The 7,552-nt window shown below is 41.9% G+C and overlaps 1 protein-coding gene and 1 pseudogene across 1 annotated transcript in view; both read right to left on the minus strand.

The window, feature by feature from the left end:
* The window catches only part of LOC120582786 (cytosolic beta-glucosidase-like), a 191,004-nt gene that overhangs the window by 119,989 nt on the left and 63,463 nt on the right, over window positions 1-7,552 (minus strand). The gene's annotated exons all lie outside the window — the stretch shown is intronic.
* Window positions 6,079-6,196, minus strand: LOC120582996 (uncharacterized; annotated as a pseudogene).

Consider the following 7,552-nt stretch of genomic DNA (forward strand, 5'->3'; position numbering starts at 1 on the left):
AAATTTTATAGTATGTAAATTATATCTCCATAGAGCTGTTAAAAAATAAAGAGAGGGACTCAAAAGCCCTATTTAAAAAGTGAGCAAGAAAGAATGTTGGTGTCTAGCTGCACATTTTGGTGATGCATCTAGAAAGAAATATAAAGAAGTGATTATTATCCCATTTTTTTTTTATTTCGTGTTCATTCCAAATGCCCACTGTGTTCACTATCCCATGGGTAAAAAAAGACATCACAGTAACAGATGGCCCAAATTTCCTAATGTTCTAGAACTATCTGTTCCTATGGGATCCCCTGCTTTCTGCAAAGTCTTCCATTAACTGCAAAGTTAATTCAAGAAGTCCATACAGGGGTCTCACTAGTGTCATCAACTGAACTCTCAGCCCCAGTGATCTCGTGGGATCAACGATGCTCCTCCTCTCCTTGTCCGACTCTCTTTGTTAATACATACGCATGTGCTGTCAAACAAATTATGTAGCCTTGGTGATTTCACACATGAGATGAATGCTCTTACAGTTGCACTCGAAACTGATATTGCACCATATAAAGATGAGTATCAAAATACTTGCTAATCATTTGATTTTTAAAAATTTTTCTTTACTTAGAATGACATGAAATGGAAAATAAAGAACGCCATGAAGGTTTGAGAGAAAGCCTGTGGGAGCAAAAAACTTCACATTTCAGCACCTTTAACTCTTTTTTTTTTTCCAGCTTTTTCAACAAGAGGCCTTGCATTTTCATGTTGCATGGGGCCTCATAAATTACGAAGCTGGCCTTGACCTGAAGGGATCATTTTCATTCAGACAGTGGTGTTCAAGTATGACAAGTGAGATCACATGCTGATAACTGGAGAGGTTGTCCCAATATCTTAATTTTTTTCCTAAAACTATGGGACTTAAGTACAGCTTTGTTCCCTACATTTGCAGAGTGCAGGACAAGAGTAAAATTGGAGGGCCGCATATGATATGGCTGAATATTAGAAGTTGTAAGAAAGATTAAAACACTTAAATAAACATAATCCCATTTTCCTTTCACCTCTAGCTTCATCCCATACAGAAAAGGCCTCATGCTAATGTGTGCAGATACCACAGCCCACGTATTCAAGCTTCTTCTACACCCCACAGAAAGCCACCCCATGCCTTCCCCTTAGATCCGAGGCCCCCAAAACCCTGGGCCGCAGACCAGTACCAGTCTGTGGCCTGTTAGGAACCAGGCCACATAGCAAGAGTGAGCAAAGCTTCATCTGTACTTGCAGCTGCTCCCCAGCATTAGCATCACCGCCTCAGCTCCACCTCAGATCATCAGGCATTAGATTCTCATAGGAGCTCCGCTCCCTGGTGCCAAAAAGGTTGGTGACCTTAAACACTTAGAGACTGACTATACGAATGGACAATAGCCAGACCAGATATAAAAATAAAACTCTGACCCACAGCCTTCAGTAAGCTGCCTGGGAGACCAACCACCTTATCTACAATAAACAACCCAGGAAGCCAGCCGGCTGTCAGACCTGCAGAAAGCCAGTCTGCTATCTCCAGTGACAATCCAGGAAGCTAAATAAAAACTTCTATAACAACTGGCCCCGAGTGGCCAGTACATGATTAATAACTGACAGCTTCCTTAATCTTTGTCCCTGCTTCCAACTGTATTTGGCTATAATTTTATTGGCAATGCAGCCCAGTAACAGGAGTCAGGGCCATATCTGGGCACAAGAGCAGCTGCAGGGGCCTGGGCTGTCAGCATATATTTATTTGCCCAGTTGTGGTGACTAGCTGCTAGAGCATATATTGTGATGGGTGCAGATGACTGGAGTCAGGGCCAATAGCATGCAAGTGTGTGGCTGCAGGGGCGAGCTGCAGGCACGTGGCAGTGCAGGCCTGTGATAGGAGTCAGGGCCAGCTTCTGATGCATGAGCAGCTGTGGAGGCCTGAGCTGTTGGTGTGCACTTGTGTGGTTATAGGGGTTAGCCATGGGCACCCGCATGGCACTAGGGGCTTGGACTGGCATTGTGCATGTACACAGCCACAGGGGACGGGGCTGCCTACTAGAAGTGGCATGAATAGAGGGGCCCAGAGCCCAGGTCACCCAGGGCAGCACTGGTGGGGCGGAGAGGCTCTGGCAAGGGGTCGGGGTGGAGAGGAGCTCAGGCAGCTGCAAATGCATAAACCCCTGGAGACAGCAGAGAAGAAATCTGCAGAGGGTCCACAGTGGCTTTGCTGGCCATTGGTTTCCTCAGTGGTGAAAGTTGTGGAATCTTCTCCGGAACAGTTCCTAGGAACCATGACAGACTCCTCAGGGATGAAATCTGTAGAGGGTCCACAGGATCCACAAGGGCTATTGAGGTCCTTAGTGTCAAAAGCTGCCGGGGTCCTCTGCAGGGCAGGCCACTGGGAACCACAGTCACTTCCACCCTAGGACTGATACTTGTAGCCCCTGACCTTCCTCCTCATTCTTTTTCTGTCTCTAGATGTCTCAGCTATGTCAGGCTCTGGGTGGGCTTGGGCTGAAACCAAAGCAGGTCTTCCATGCCTTTCCCAAAAGGCTGGGAAGCTGGGAGCTCACTGCGGCGAGGCCAGGGAGGGCAGGGAGGGCAGGGAGGACAGGGAGCTCCTTCCTGGCACTGAGTAGTGCCAGCCTGGGGGATGGGATGCAGGCAAAATGAAACTGCTCTTCCTGCCCTTTCTATGTGGTTATTCCTAGGTTTTCTGCTCCATTGTGCTGCTGAAACTTATGAAGTGAACTCCTGAGCTTTTCCAAAGCAATTCTCATTCATGGATAGTTGTCTCTTGTTGCTATTTTTGGGGAGATGGAGGCTGGGGTCTCCCACTCTGCCATCATGGTGACGTCACCCAACAGCACTCTCTCTTCTCACTATCTGTTTTGCATTAAAATCTGGGCCTATGCAGGAGCAGTTGCTGGCAAACACATACCTTTTCCCCTCACTTCCATAGTGGGGGCAAGCGTGGGGCTTGGAGACAGGGAGACAGACTTTAAATCTGGGCTCCACTACTTAAAGCTGTAGGATCTTTTGTAAATCATTTGTCCTTGTGTAAATCATTTACCCTTATTTATTACCATTTCTTCACATATAAAATGGAGATGATAATATCTGATTGGAATGATCAATGTTTATATTAGAGATGGTTATGTTATAGTGTCTGGCATATAGTCGGCCTTCTATAAATATTTACTGCTACTATTATTATGGTTATTGTCCATCCTTTTGGTCAGCATTCTATTACTTCTATCTGATTTGGTCTGATGCTTAGTTCCTGTTAAATATTGCTAAACAAGTATATCAAATTGTGTATTTATACAGCTAAGAGAAAATTCTCAAATACATGCATCCCTGAGCACGCGCGCACACACGCACACACACACACACACTCCATGTCAGAAAACAATATTTCCTTGACAGGAAGAAGGATAATGATACCCAGTGGGTCTTTTCCATTTCTAATTTCAATCACTCTATGGTCCTGCAATTACTATAGCCAACTAATCAACTCAACATAATTATGCACAATTCCAAACAGATTATGAAGTAATAAGGCCTTTATTTTTCATTGTGCCCTGAATGCTTACATCATTAAAGATATAAAAACAGAATTCGATTTGAGCCCACAGAATGGAAAGTCAAAGGAACGAAAGAGAAGATAAGAAGGCCTAGTTTTTTTCCTTTTAAGCGCTGAAATATATAAACACCTGCATCAAATTTTATAAGTGTGTGAATAGCCTCACAGCTGCCAGATCGTATGGAGGACTCATCTTATTTGAGTCAATATTGTAGGAATTTTATCCTTGAATCCTTTGAGAACACCTGTACGTGTCAGATGTCTCCGATCAAATACAATCAAAAGTGTCCCTGAAACACTAAACGCAGCTGTACCAAGATCACTGGGACATGTCTTGATTGTACCACAGCCTGGCAAAAGTGTGTCACTTCACAGTTTTCTAAGTTCAGGCTGTGTGTATAAACTGAAAAATTAATCCAGAAGCGCAAGTAAAAGCATAAGTTTTTACAGAGTAGTTCTAACTCCTGTAGCATGCCATTAAATAAAATAATGAATGCCACCCTGCTCCAGAGTCTACAACACAATGGATCAGGTCGAGTCATTATTATCTCTCATGATGAAACCCATAAGATTCTCATTGTGAGAACAGAACTAAGTTATGCATTTTATCCAGCATCTTCATTATGCAGCCCAGTGTAGTGACTACCAGCATATGCTTTGTAGAGAAAACCAAACAAAACAATGCACGTACTTTCAAAATGAAAAGAAAAGAAAACCCCACAATTACTTGAGGTATTATTTCAATATTCTTTTCTAAATTAGAAGTTGAAATACGGTGATACTAATCTCTTATCTTCAAAAAAAAAACACTATAAAACTATAGATTCCTTTAAATTCTAGATGTATTGTATCCCATGGTTTCCCAGCAACCAATGGGATATAATCAGCACAACACAAAACTTTATGCTGTGTCCTCTCAGGTCACCTTTTGTGTTTGTTATTTAAATTTCCTTGGAGAACACTGAGCATAGCTAAACATTGATTATTCTCTAGGCAAAAACGTGTACGAATGTGGATTCCAAATTTTGTCCCTTTTGTTTTATCCTATATGAAGATATGTTAAAATTATGACTAATTTCATGAGGTACTGTCATGAATGAGATAGAAAAAATCATATGTCTTTAAATCCAACTAGTTGGAGCTGATATGTCAGGATCTAGGGACGTAACGCATTGTATTTTTCTTCCAAGCTCTTTACTCTTATGCACTCCGATTCTTTTAGAAGTTAGAAGAAGAATGTTGAGCTTAACATCAAAGATAGATTACTTTCAAAAAGGGACATTTATCAGAGAAAATATTAATTGGTTGCTGGAAAGCGGAGCTCTGAGAATTAAAGAATCTGGGTTGAAACGAGAGATAAAAGCTAGAAAATGCTGCTAATGAAGAATGGAATTTCCTTTTATGCATGTGGGAGCTTGCACGCATGTGTTCCTTTTTCGCAAAAATCTAAGCTGTCTAGATGAGCAAGAACATGCCATTAGCTTTGCCAGGTGAGTTTTACCTCTGCCTCCTCTGGTGTGTGATGGGAGAGCTTTTCCCCCTCATCCTCCTGACAAAGTGTTATAATTCTGCTCTGTGGTGCAGAGTGTCCACACTGCTGCTCATCCTCTGACAACTGCAAATTGGGGATCCAGAGGAAGTACACAACCACCTGTGATCTGGGCTAAGATGCAGTGAAGAGAAGCAAGATGCAAGAAGACCATGTAGTATCCTTGCGGAATATGTAGATGATGCAGAATATGCAAGTGTTTCAGCAGGGTTTACATGGCCCCTAGCACACACGCTGGCAATCTCAGCGTAACAGCACCCAGGTTAGAGTAGGGATTGTGGGGGAGTACATGCAGACTGGCACGGCAACGCCCTGTTGGGAATTCTCAGGAAGGTGGAGGAGAAGGATGAGTGTCAGCAATCCTTCCCACTTGTTAATTTCTTTGCCTAATGTAACCCCCCCCCACAAAAAAGGGGATTAGGGATCAAATAACCACACATAAGAGGCATGAGTGAGATAAGTGACTTCCTTTGCCATATACCTCCCTTCCCCAAATCTCAGATCCAACTCTCTCCCTCCTGCCAACTTTCAACTCCTCCCAAAACACACACACACACACACACACACACACACACACACAATCATGTTTGGGGATATAAAATTATTCAAGAGAATTTTACTTTGCCAACTCATCTTTCTACTTTCCAGCATTACTCTCATCTAAATTCTAGAGCTGTGATGCCCGAAGGTCTTCGCCTCAATATCAACAATAATAATAAACGTTTACTGAAAATTTATTGAGCATCAGGCACTATTCTAGTGTCCTTTACCCTTTCAAATCACACATCATTCAACATGGCTGTGATGTACATACTATGATCATCTCCATTTTACAGATGAGAAAACTGAGACTTGTTTTTTTTTTTAATTTTTATTTTTTTAGATGAGGCAACCCTTGGTTTACCTCACAGATTGCAAGGACCTTGTCAGCTTACAATCTCTTATTTTTTATTTTTTATGCCTACAGCACCTGGTCTTCCTTGGTGGTCTCCCATCCAAGTACTGCCCAGGCCTGACTCTGTTTAGCTTCTGAGATCACATGGGATAGGGTTGTTGAGGGTGGCATGGCCGTAGACTAGACTTAGAGTGTTTAAGCAGCTTATGTAATCACATAGCTTACCTGGTATAAGGCAAAGACTTGAACCTTGACCGTCTAACTCCAGAGTGCACACTTTGATCACCTGTTATAGGATCACTGTTCATATTCCTTTTCTCCTCCTCAAAACATAGTGACCAATCAGCATGATCACGAATGAAACTTAAGTTATATAAAGTTCCTAGACAGTGGCTGGCTATACTAGGGACTCTATTATATCAGTTGTCCCTTCCCCTATTTCAATTGTAAATTATAATATGAACCATCCCAGACATCTTATTCAACTGCTAACAGTCCACCCAATATAACAATGTCCTAAATTGCTAAGGAATGGAAAAGACACTGAGACTCTCTCAGGCATCCTCAGTGACACGAAGGGAGGAGAATTCTTTTCTTAGAGCCTCAGTCTAATCCTGGTAGATCTCAGTAGAGGGGGCACACTACAGCCAGGCAGGTGATATCAAAGGATATTGAGCTATTTTTTCCTGCTAGCCATTAGGAAGGAGTGCTATTGTCATGGTGGAAGCTTAAGCAAGGCCTTAATTCAGTCACTATGAGATGCTAGACACTGGGATTTATTAATGAACAGAATCCAGTATCTGGACTCAAGTGATTTCTCAGGATAGAAAGATAAGAGGCAATTTCTGGGCCATCTGATGAAGTCCAAAAAAAAGGCACTTCTCATAAACTACATTACTATGTCTCACCACTGATGTCAATTTTACATGAATTAAATAAAGACCAAAGGCAATTTTTACAAATAGTCAAGTAAAGAGAAGAGAAAGGAGTTTTTAGAACTTGGGGAATACATATTCAAATATCTTGATGTGGGAGAAAAGATGGCTCGTCTAGAAATGGGGGAAAATCCCAAAACATATACAGGTCTTTGTAAATAAAGGAACTCCAGGTATAAGAGCAGAAATAAGTTGGTTCCCCAAATAAGGGAAATCCACGAGGAGACATTATGGCAAGAAAGATTTTTTCTTCCTCCACTCATACTCTGGCAGGTCAAGTAATTATGGCCCTTTATTGATGTGAAAAGCACATATCAGTGAAAATGAGGGTTTGGAGAAGTTCCAAAAGCATGAGTCTCCTTTGGAAATTGTCAATAAATAAAGAAGCCAGTACAGGCTTAGACCTGAGAAAAAGGAATCTCTATCCGGAGCCCAGTGCATTCAAGGGGCCCCTCATAACATAAACTTACCCTATGAAAGTGTCTAAAAGAACACATGGGTCATCAAAATAATAGCTCTATCGTGAAATGTCATTAATTTTTTCATTAAGAAAATGAAAAAGTCAGATTGGGAGAGAGTATGCATTATGTATATATATGCTC

Source organism: Pteropus medius, unplaced genomic scaffold (genome assembly GCF_902729225.1).
Source record: "Pteropus medius unplaced genomic scaffold, Ma_sr-lr_union100, whole genome shotgun sequence".
Classification (NCBI taxonomy): Eukaryota; Metazoa; Chordata; class Mammalia; order Chiroptera; family Pteropodidae; genus Pteropus; species Pteropus medius.